General features: G+C 44.1%; 1 protein-coding gene across 1 annotated transcript in view; it reads right to left on the bottom strand.

The window, feature by feature from the left end:
• The window catches only part of LOC139755182 (uncharacterized), a 622,641-nt gene that overhangs the window by 238,885 nt on the left and 371,368 nt on the right, over positions 1–12,388 (bottom strand).

The following is a 12,388-nucleotide window of genomic DNA, read 5'->3' on the forward strand; positions in this document are numbered from 1 at the left end:
CGTGCGTGTGTGGGCGTTTATGTATATACATGTGTATGTGAGTGGGTTGGGCCATTTTTCGTCTGTTTCCTTGCGCTACCTCGCTGACGCGGGAGACGGTGGATAAGTATGATATATATATATATATATATATATATATATATATATATATATATATATATATATATATATATATATATGTATATATATATATATATATATATATATATATATATATATATATATATATATATATATATATATATATATATATATATCGTTAATGAGAATGGCTTCACTAGGACATTTAGTTAACTGTGACGTTCTGATTACGTAAAAAAAATGAAGGAAAGGAGAGTTGTTTTCAGTGTGTGTGTGTGTGTAGTAAGGGCATACTTACACTGAGAGGGCAATCAAAATCGAGGCTTACATTGTCTGACAGAGTTGGCAATCCCTGTAACGTCAGACTGGGTCAAAAAATCGGGAAAAACAGTGAAAAAGTGACTGTAGAGAGTGGGCGATAAAACAGGCCGGCAAAGGGAAAGGAGAGACATGGTGCATGGGAAGCAGTGCTAGGAGCGCTCAATGGTGCTCCACCTCTAGTGTAGGGATGAGAGACTTCACCTTTCCTGGATGCATACGGGTCAAATATGAGAGGAGTCGAGGTGGTCAGTGAGCATGATAAAGTAGGAACTACAAGAATAGAGAATGTTAAGGAGGCAAGCGATGTGTAGAAGCTACGCCAACGTTGCGTGGGTGAAAACTTGTTCAGATGGTTGGACCTTGTGAAAGGCATGGTAGATAAGGGGCTGCTGAGGAAGATTTACGCTTTAAGATGGTACCAGCAGATGAGGAAGACAGAGTAAGATGGGTGAGGAATTTCAAGCGATGATGACGGAATAATACCCGTTGTTCTAGAGCACTGAGGGCGCCCAGCCACTGAGGTCTAGAGAGAAGCAAGTCCCACTCGACGGATCAATCTCGTTTGCAGAATGAAAGAACACGTAACACAGTCGTAGTACGAGACGAAAAATCTATGTCGCAATGGGCGGGAATTAAGGATGGATGTGAAGGGTCTGATAGGCAGCAAGTGATCCGTCCAGTCTGTGTACGTACGAACAGATTTTAGGATGACAAACAAACTGAACAGAAATATAGTCGACATGACGAGATGGGCTTCGAACACCAGGAGTTGATGAGCCATGCTGTGATCTCTTGGACCTCGTGAGTTATGGAGTTGTATTAGATTATCTTCAGTTTTTAATGTTCTTTTAACCAAGAGCACATGACCCATGGCACTTGCAGAAAAGCAAAAGACGACCATTGAGGCAACACAGACTCTCGCGTCGTGTGCCTTTCAGATCAAACTTTCAAACCAGTGATCTCGAAATGTTTAGACCAAACGTTGTACCATCTGCTTAACGACCTATATATTTGGAGATGATCTCCCTGCATGTGGCGCCAGGAACACCGTCTCAGGCCGCTTGCATCAAGGCAGGTACACGAAACGTGTTACCCACCTCCTCCCTCGAACTTAAGTAGGGATAAACATTACCAAGATATTGTTTGGATCAACGGGGCCCCGGAGGCCAGATTAATTGGCAATCAAATTTTTACGTTGATCAAGTTTTTTATCAAGCATCGTCTCCAGCCCTCGTCATGAGTCACGGCTTACAACGGCATCGTCTTCCTGGGAAAGAGAAAACTCCGACGACAGTCTGCCGTCAGGAGCAAGCTTAGGGAAGGAGGCCATGATGGCCCTGGCAAGCGGTAGCAGCCCCCGTACTTCGTTAGTGCCAATGGCCGTTTCTTGGAGGCGGGTAGCATCCAACCAAGCTGGAGGGATCCAGGAGGCTACTCTCCAGCCTCATGTTGGATGAGTGAATGTCTCGGGGCTCATCCCCTTCAGCACCATCACCTTACAACGCAATCACCCACCTCCAGCACTGGAAACTTGAGACAAATACATCTTCCACCATTGTGAACCTACGACGACTACCCCCTCCAGCACTGTGAATCTACGACGACTACCCCCTCCAGCACTGTGAACCTACGACGACTACCCCTTCCAGCACTGTGAACCTACGACGACTACCCCTTCCAGCACTGTGAACCTACGACGACTACCACTTGCAGCGCTGTGAACCTACGACAACTACCCCTTCCAGCACTGTGAACCTACGACGACTACCCCCTCCAGCACTGTGAACCTACGACGACTACCCCCTCCAGCACTGTGAACCTACGACGACTACCCCCTCCAGCACTGTGAACCTACGACAACTACCCCATCCAGCGCTGTGAACCTACGACGACTACTCCCTCCAGCACTGTGAACCTACGACGACTACCCCCTACAGCACTGTGAACCTACGACAACTACCCCCTCCAGCACTGTGAACCTACGACGACTACCCCCTCCAGCACTGTGAACCTACGACAACTACCCCCTCCAGCACTGTGAACCTACGACAACTACCCCATCCAGCGCTGTGAACCTACGACGACTACCCCCTCTAGCGCTGTGAACCTACGACAACTACCCCCTACAGCACTGTGAACCTACGACAACTACCCCATCCAGCGCTGTGAACCTACGACGACTACCCTCTCCAGCAATGTGAACCTACGACAACTACCCCATCCAGCGCTGTAAACCTACGACGACTACCCCCTCCAGCACTGTGAACCTACGACGACTACCCTCTACAGCACTGTGAACCTACGACAACTACCCCCTCCAGCACTGTGAACCTACGACGACTACCCTCTCCAGCACTGTGAACCTACGACGACTACCCCTCCAGCACTGTGAACCTACGACAACTACCCCCTCCAGCACTGTGAACCTACGACAACTACCCCATCCAGCGCTGTGAACCTACGACGACTACCCTCTCCAGCAATGTGAACCTACGACAACTACCCCATCCAGCGCTGTAAACCTACGACGACTACCCCCTCCAGCACTGTGAACCTACGACGACTACCCTCTACAGCACTGTGAACCTACGACAACTACCCCCTCCAGCACTGTGAACCTACGACAACTACCCCCTACAGCACTGTGAACCTACGACAACTACCCCTTCCAGCGCTGTGAGCTTAAGACAAATAGCTTTCCCCAGTCTGCAAACGTCAGATAAATACCCTCCTCAGCGTTGTTAGTCTACAGATAATCCTTCTTTGTGTGTATGAGTTGTAACATCAAAGTTCCCTGATCATGTTAACTTAAAGGAAAAGAAAACAAGAAAATGACGTTGTCAACCAGAAGAGCCAACGTAGTCGTGTGAGCGGCTAACCTCAGGCATGTGGTGAGACAGTGACATAGACGAGACTCCCTCTTTACACCATAGCCAATCACGGAGGTCAGTATGCACCTGTCGCCAGGCGTGCGAACTGCCGTTTCAAGTCTACAACATGCAGGGTGCTTCGTCGCCAGCAGTGGCCGAGCCCATCTCAAGTCTACAACATTTACGGTGGTCTGTCGCCAGCAGTGGCCACGCCCATCTTATGTCTACAACATGTAGGGTACACTACAAGCCTGCAACATGTAGGGTACACTACAAGCCTACAACATGTAGGGTACACTACAAGCCTACAACATGTAGGGTACACTACAAGCCTACAACATGTAGGGTACACTACAAGCCTACAACATGTAGGGTACACTACAAGCCTACAACATGTAGGGTACACTACAAGCCTACAACATGTAGGGTACACTACAAGCCTACAACATGTAGGGTACACTACAAGCCTACAACATGTAGGGTACACTACAAGCCTGCAACATGTAGGGTACACTACAAGCCCACAACATGTAGGGTACACTACAAGCCTACAACATGTAGGGTACACTACAAGCCTACAACATGTAGGGTACACTACAAGCCTACAACATGTAGGGTACACTACAAGCCTACAACATGTAGGGTACACTACAAGCCTACAACATGTAGGGTACAATACAAGCCTACAACATGTAGGGTACACTACAAGCCTACAACATGTAGGGTACACTACAAGCCTACAACATGTAGGGTACACTACAAGCCTACAACATGTAGGGTACACTACAAGCCTACAACATGTAGGGTACACTACAAGCCTACAACATGTAGGGTACACTACAAGCCTACAACATGTAGGGTACAATACAAGCCTACAACATGTAGGGTACACTACAAGCCTACAACATGTAGGGTACACTACAAGCCTACAACATGTAGGGTACACTACAAGCCTACAACATGTAGGGTACACTACAAGCCTACAACATGTAGGGTACACTACAAGCCTACAACATGTAGGGTACACTACAAGCCTACAACATGTAGGGTACACTACAAGCCTACAACATGTAGGGTACACTACAAGCCTACAACATGTAGGGTACACTACAAGCCTACAACATGTAGGGTACACTACAAGCCTACAACATGTAGGGTACACTACAAGCCTACAACATGTAGGGTACACTACAAGCCTACAACATGTAGGGTACACTACAAGCCTACAACATGTAGGGTACACTACAAGCCTACAACATGTAGGGTACACTACAAGCCTACAACATGTAGGGTACACTACAAGCCTACAACATGTAGGGTACACTACAAGCCTACAACATGTAGGGTACACTACAAGCCTACAACATGTAGGGTACACTACAAGCCTACAACATGTAGGGTACACTACAAGCCTACAACATGTAGGGTACACTACAAGCCTACAACATGTAGGGTACACTACAAGCCTGCAACATGTAGGGTACACTACAAGCCTACAGCATGTAGGGTACACTACAAGCCTACAACATGTAGGGTACACTACAAGCCTACAACATGTAGGGTACACTACAAGCCTGCAACATGTAGGGTACACTACAAGCCTACAACATGTAGGGTACACTACAAGCCTACAACATGTAGGGTACACTACAAGCCTACAACATGTAGGGTACACTACAAGCCTACAACATGTAGGGTACACTACAAGCCTACAACATGTAGGGTACACTACAAGCCTACAACATGTAGGGTACACTACAAGCCTACAACATGTAGGGTACACTACAAGCCTACAACATGTAGGGTACACTACAAGCCTACAACATGTAGGGTACACTACAAGCCTACAACATGTAGGGTACACTACAAGCCTACAACATGTAGGGTACACTACAAGCCCACAACATGTAGGGTACACTACAAGCCTACAACATGTAGGGTACACTACAAGCCTACAACATGTAGGGTACACTACAAGCCTACAACATGTAGGGTACACTACAAGCCTACAACATGTAGGGTACACTACAAGCCCACAACATGTAGGGTACACTACAAGCCTACAGCATATAGGGTACACTACAAGCCTACAACATGTAGGGTACACTACAAGCCTACAACATGTAGGGTACACTACAAGCCTACAACATGTAGGGTACACTACAAGCCTACAACATGTAGGGTACACTACAAGCCTACAACATGTAGGGTACACTACAAGCCTACAACATGTAGGGTACACTACAAGCCTACAACATGTAGAGTCCACTTCATGTCTTCAACATGCACGGCGCTCTGACGCCATGCAACAACCTTTACCTCTAGGTTAGGTAGTAAGAATCGTCCTACATGCGACAGCCTGGTGAGAGAGAGGCCAACGGCTCTAGTCAATCCGTTTACCGTTGTTTTCTGTTAACATGTAAAGGTGCAAGTGGATGAACATTTAACAGCAGCGGCTGCCTGCCCAGGGTGGCGCGGCTAATGACTTCCTTTGTGCGTAATCACACGCATGAATAAATGAATTAATGAATAAATAATCATATATATATATATATATATATATATATATATATATATATATATATATATATATATATATATGTATATATATATATATATATATATATATATATATATATATATATATATATATATATATATATATATACATATATATATCTTTTTTTTTTTTTTTTTTTATTCTCCCTAAAATTTACTGATAGTCTCTCACCCCAACTCTCATTTGCCCTTTTTTTCACCTCTTGCACCTTTCTCTTGACCTCCTGTCTCTTTCTTTTATACTTCTCCCACTCAAATGCATTTTTTCCCTGCAAAAATTGTCCAAATGCCTCTCTCTTCTCTTTCACTAATACTCTTACTTCTTCATCCCACCACTCACTACCCTTTCTAAACAGCCCACCTCCCACTCTTCTCATGCCACAAGCATCTTTTGCGCAATCCATCACTGATTCCCTAAATACATCCCATTCATCCCCCACTCCCCTTACTTCCATTGTTCTCACCTTTTTCCATTCTGTACACAGTCTCTCCTGGTACTTCCCCACACAGGTCTCCTTCCCAAGCTCACTTACTCTCACCACCTTCTTCACCCCAACATTCACTCCTCTTTTCTGAAAACCCATACTAATCTTCACCTTAGCCTCCACAAGATAATGATCAGACATCCCTCCAGTTGCACCTCTCAGCACATTAACATCCAAAAGTCTCTCTTTCGCACGCCTGTCAATTAACACGTAATCCAATAACGCTCTCTGGCCATCTCTCCTACTTACATAAGTATACTTATGTATATCTCGCTTTTTAAACCAGGTATTCCCAATCATCAGTCCTTTTTCAGCACATAAATCTACAAGCTCTTCACCATTTCCATTTACAACACTGAACACCCCATGCATACCAATTATTCCCTCAACTGCCACATTACTCACCTTCGCATTCAAATCACCCATCACTATAACCCGGTCTCGTGCATCAAAACCGCTAACACACCCATTTAGCTGCTCCCAAAACACTTGCCTCTCATGATCTTTCTTCTCATGCCCAGGTGCATGTTCTGGAAGGAGGTAAATAGGGTGCGTAAGACAAGGGAGCAAATGGGAACTTCAGTGAAGGGCGTAAATGGGGAGGTGATAACAAGTAGCGGTGATGTGAGAAGGAGATGGAATGAGTATTTTGAAGGTTTGTTGAATGTGTCTGATGACAGAGTGGCAGATATAGGGTGTTTTGGTCGAGGTGGTGTGCAAAGTGAGAGGGTTAGGGAAAATGATTTGGTAAACAGAGAAGAGGTAGTAAAAGCTTTGCGGAAGATGAAAGCCGGCAAGGCAGCAGATTTGGATGGCATTGCAGTGGAATTTATTAAGAAAGGGGGTGACTGTATTGTTGACTGGTTGGTAAGGTTATTTAATGTATGTATGACTCATGGTGAGGTGCCTGAGGATTGGCGGAATGCGTGCATAGTGCCATTGTACAAAGGCAAAGGGGATAAGAGTGAGTGCTCAAATTACAGAGGTATAAGTTTGTTGAGTATTCCTGGTAAATTATATGGGAGGGTATTGATTGAGAGGGTGAAGGCATGTACAGAGCATCAGATTGGGGAAGAGCAGTGCGGTTTCAGAAGTGGTAGAGGATGTGTGGATCAGGTGTTTGCTTTGAAGAATGTATGTGAGAAATACTTAGAAAAGCAAATGGATTTGTATGTAGCATTTATGGATCTGGAGAAGGCATATGATAGAGTTGATAGAGATGCTCTGTGGAAGGTATTAAGAATATATGGTGTGGGAGGCAAGTTGTTAGAAGCAGTGAAAAGTTTTTATCGAGGATGTAAGGCATGTGTACGTGTAGGAAGAGAGGAAAGTGATTGGTTCTCAGTGAATGTAGGTTTGCGGCAGGGGTGTGTGATGTCTCCATGGTTGTTTAATTTGTTTATGGATGGGGTTGTAAGGGAGGTAAATGCAAGAGTCCTGGAAAGAGGGGCAAGTATGAAGTCTGTTGGGGATGAGAGAGCTTGGGAAGTGAGTCAGTTGTTGTTCGCTGATGATACAGCGCTGGTGGCTGATTCATGTGAGAAACTGCAGAAGCTGGTGACTGAGTTTGGTAAAGTGTGTGGAAGAAGAAAGTTGAGAGTAAATGTGAATAAGAGCAAGGTTATTAGGTACAGTAGGGGTGAGGGTCAAGTCAATTGGGAGGTGAGTTTGAATGGAGAAAAACTGGAGGAAGTGAAGTGTTTTAGATATCTGGGAGTGGATCTGTCAGCGGATGGAACCATGGAAGCGGAAGTGGATCATAGGGTGGGGGAGGGGGCGAAAATTTTGGGAGCCTTGAAAAATGTGTGGAAGTCGAGAACATTATCTCGGAAAGCAAAAATGGGTATGTTTGAGGGAATAGTGGTTCCAACAATGTTGTATGGTTGCGAGGCGTGGGCTATGGATAGAGATGTGCGCAGGAGGATGGATGTGCTGGAAATGAGATGTTTGAGGACAATGTGTGGTGTGAGGTGGTTTGATCGAGTAAGTAACGTAAGGGTAAGAGAGAGGTGTGGAAATAAAAAGAGCGTGGTTGAGAGAGCAGAAGAGGGTGTTTTGAAATGGTTTGGGCACATGGAGAGAATGAGTGAGGAGAGATTGACCAAGAGGATATATGTGTCGGAGGTGGAGGGAACGAGGAGAAGAGGGAGACCAAATTGGAGGTGGAAAGATGGAGTGAAAAAGATTTTGTGTGATCGGGGCCTGAACATGCAGGAGGGTGAAAGGAGGGCAAGAAATAGAGTGAATTGGAGTCATGTGGTATACAGGGGTTGACGTGCTGTCAGTGGATTGAAGCAAGGCATGTGAAGCGTCTGGGGTAAACCATGGAAAGCTGTGTAGGTATGTATATTTGCGTGTGTGGACGTGTGTATGTACATGTGTATGGGGGGGGGGGGGGGTTGGGCCATTTCTTTCGTCTGTTTCCTTGCGCTACCTCGCAAACGCGGGAGACAGCGACAAAGTATAAAAAAAAAAAAAAAAAAAAAAAAAATATATATATATATATATATCCCTGGGGATAGGGGAGAAAGAATACTTCCCACGTATTCCCTGCGTGTCGTAGATGGCGACTAAAAGGGAAGGGAGCGGGGGGCTGGAAATCCTCCCCTCTCCTTTTTTTTTTTTTTCTTTTTTTTCCAAACGAAGGAACAGAGAAGGGGGCTGCCGGGTGAGGATGTTTCCTCAGAGGCCAGGTCCTCTGTTCTAAATGCTACCTCGCTGATGCGGGAAATGGCTAATAGTATGAAAGAAAGAATATATATGTATATATATATATATATATATATATATATATATATATATATATATATATATATATATATATATATATATACATATATTATTTTATTATACTTAATCGCCGTCTCCCGCGTTAGCGAGGTAGCGCAAGGAAACAGACGAAAGAATAGCCCAACCCACCCATATAGACATGTATATACATACACGTCAACACACGCACATATACATACCTATACATTTCAACGTATGCATATATACACATAGACAGATATAAATATATATACAATGTACATATTCATACTTGCTGCCTTCATCCATTCTCGTCGCCAGCCCGCCACACATGAAATAGCATCGCCTTCCCCCACGGGGTAGCGCTAGGAAAAGACAAAGGCCACATTCGTTCACCCTGTCTCTAGCTGTCATGTGTAATGCATCGAAACCACACCTCCCTTTCCACATCCAGGTCTCAGAAAACTCTCCATGGTTTACCCCAGACGCTTCACATGCCCTGATTCAATCCAATGACAGTAGGTCGACCCCGGTATATATACATATATATATATATATATATATATATATATATATATATATATATATATTGGAAAGGATCACAATTTTGCGCGTGATCAAGATATTCCTATGAGTCCACGGGGAAAATGAAACACGAAAAGTTCCCAAGTGCACTTTCTTGTAATAATCACATCATCAGGGGAGACACAAGAGAGAAATATAACAGTCAGTTGATATACATCGAAGAGACGAAGCTAGGACTCCATTTGGTAAACATGTGATTGTCCAAAACATACAACATGTTTTGGACAATCATATGTTTACCAAATGGCGTCCTAGCTTCGTCTCTTCGATGTATATCAATTGACTGTTATATTTCTCTCTTGTGTCTCCCCTGATGATGTGATTATTACACGGAAGTGCACTTGAGAACTTTTCGTGTTTCATTTTCCCCGTGGACTCATAGGAATATATATATATATATATATATATATATATATATATACAGAAAACTCATGGTTACATACAGGCAGAGAGAACGGAGATAATTTGGGCTCTGGGAAAAATGTCATTTATATCATATCATTTGTCATTTACAAGCTAAATCCTGTCTATGACACACTGAGCCTCATTTACTTATTTATGATCAACCTTGGGTCGACTTGCTGTCAATGGATTGAACCAGGGCATGTGAAGCGTCCGGGGTAAACCATGGAAAGGTCTGTGGTGCCTGTTTGTAGACAGGGAGCTGTGGTTTCGATGCATTACACAGGCAAGTAGAGAATGGACTTCAGTGAATGCGACTTTGTCTTTATCTGTTTCTGGTGGAAATTCGTTAACGCGGGAAACGGCGATCAAGTTTGAAAGAATATATATATATACATATATATATATATATATATATATATATATATATATATATATATATATATATATATATATATATGTCAACAGTATGTGTGTGTAAGAGAGGCAGGAGAGCAGCGAGTGAAGCGGCTGGCTGGCCTAGCTGGCACCAGGTACATCTGGGAGCCTCAGGTTCACCTGTATATGTGACCTCTGTAATCCTTTTTGCGCTACCACTCACAGATGAGCAAGGGATGCACAACATATCTGCCGGTGTTATCGGCACAAATCCATCAATCATCCATAAATGATGCTCTAGATTCACTCGGAGTAGCTGGGGGTCACCAACCCATTACCTTGTGCCATCATCGGCGCCTTGAGAGGGTAGGCCTCATTCGACACATGTTCCAGTATCACAATATTGTCAAGAAATAATTGCATATGAAAATCAACATTAATATGAGTAGTGACATTCATTACGAGAGTCAGCGTGTCCAGGGTGGCGACCAGTCTTGGTCCCGTGTTTTAAGTATCTACTTACACCATCCATAACCCAACCATGTGTTTTTAAGTGCCACTCAATACCTTGCCGACCCACCTCTTATACTTGACAATGTTTAGCTTCACCTGCCCACATGCTTCGGTGCTTCATTCATCTATTTACTCACTGACTCATGTTTCTTTTTATTCGTTTAATACATTGATCACTTCATCCAATCTCATTTTTCACTAATGCATTCAATTAGTCTTGTCTGGTCTCCATCTTTTATGTTAGATGTGACAGCAAGATCTGCTGGATACGCTATTCAGGGTCATCTGATTATATATATATATATATATATATATATATATATATATATATATATATATATATATATATATACATATATATACCCTAGCCTAAGCCAGTTACCTAATTTATCGACCACCCCCAAGAGGAGGGGGATGAACAGCTGGGTGGATTGTGGACCGACTGCCGCAAACAGGATTCGAACCCATGGTGTCCCGTGGCTGCGTCAGTGATGAAATAGACTTATTACTTTTTCGTCACCTAGCCTCGTATACCATTGTAACCTTAATCAAATAATCTATGTATTCATCGACCAAGCTTTCTCTGGTCGCTGTGCATTATTCCATTTATTGATTCATCTGTTTCCTTGATGACAGTGTGTTCATTGAGTCACTTTACCTCATAGTAATATACTAAATTTCTACTCATGTGAACTGTGGTCAGGACTTTTTGAAGCAGCGGCAAAATTTGCTTGACGAGAGGCCACTTCACACAGGGTTTATTTAAGGCACGTGGACGTCATCATACTAAAAATAATACTCTAAGCAACTTGTTTGATAACTTTGAAGCCAGCCAAGTTGCTCAGGAACTTATGTGGCTTGAAAGTTATTTAACAAGTTCCTCCTGGGTTGTTTCTTTACCTCTCCCAGTCTGATGACATTCGTGTACCCTAAATGTTCCTCAGCCACCGCTCATCTCGAGTGAATCACTCTCGTTTTGCCTCGTCTTCAAAGTCCCTCACTCGTATTATACGCGTAAGTTAACAAGGTGAGGTTAAATGGTTCACCCATGTTGTTCCGTCTGTTCCTACGTAGTCCAGTTTCCTTCAGCCAAGCTGCCCTACCTGAGGACTTCTTCGTCAGCGTCACGAGAGGCAGCACTTTACAGCCATCCGGCCGGCCGTCCAGCTCGCTCGCTGAGGTGGAAAAAGATAGTGGGTGACATCAGCCCAATACGGCCAGACAATAGCGGCTGATGTCACCCAAGGCACCACGTTTCCTCTATATTGGCTGTGGTAAGCGACGCCCTCCACCACGCCCGTCACCACAATCAGTAACATCATTCCTAACTCGAGCCAGCCTCTCCAACGCGGTCATTCTAAAGCTGTATCACACTCCCATTACCTCTATTTTTCTTTTCCATGCGTGTGTGTGTGTGTGTGTGTGTGTGTGTGTGTGTGTGTGTGT

Source organism: Panulirus ornatus, chromosome 18 (genome assembly GCF_036320965.1).
Source record: "Panulirus ornatus isolate Po-2019 chromosome 18, ASM3632096v1, whole genome shotgun sequence".
Classification (NCBI taxonomy): Eukaryota; Metazoa; Arthropoda; class Malacostraca; order Decapoda; family Palinuridae; genus Panulirus; species Panulirus ornatus.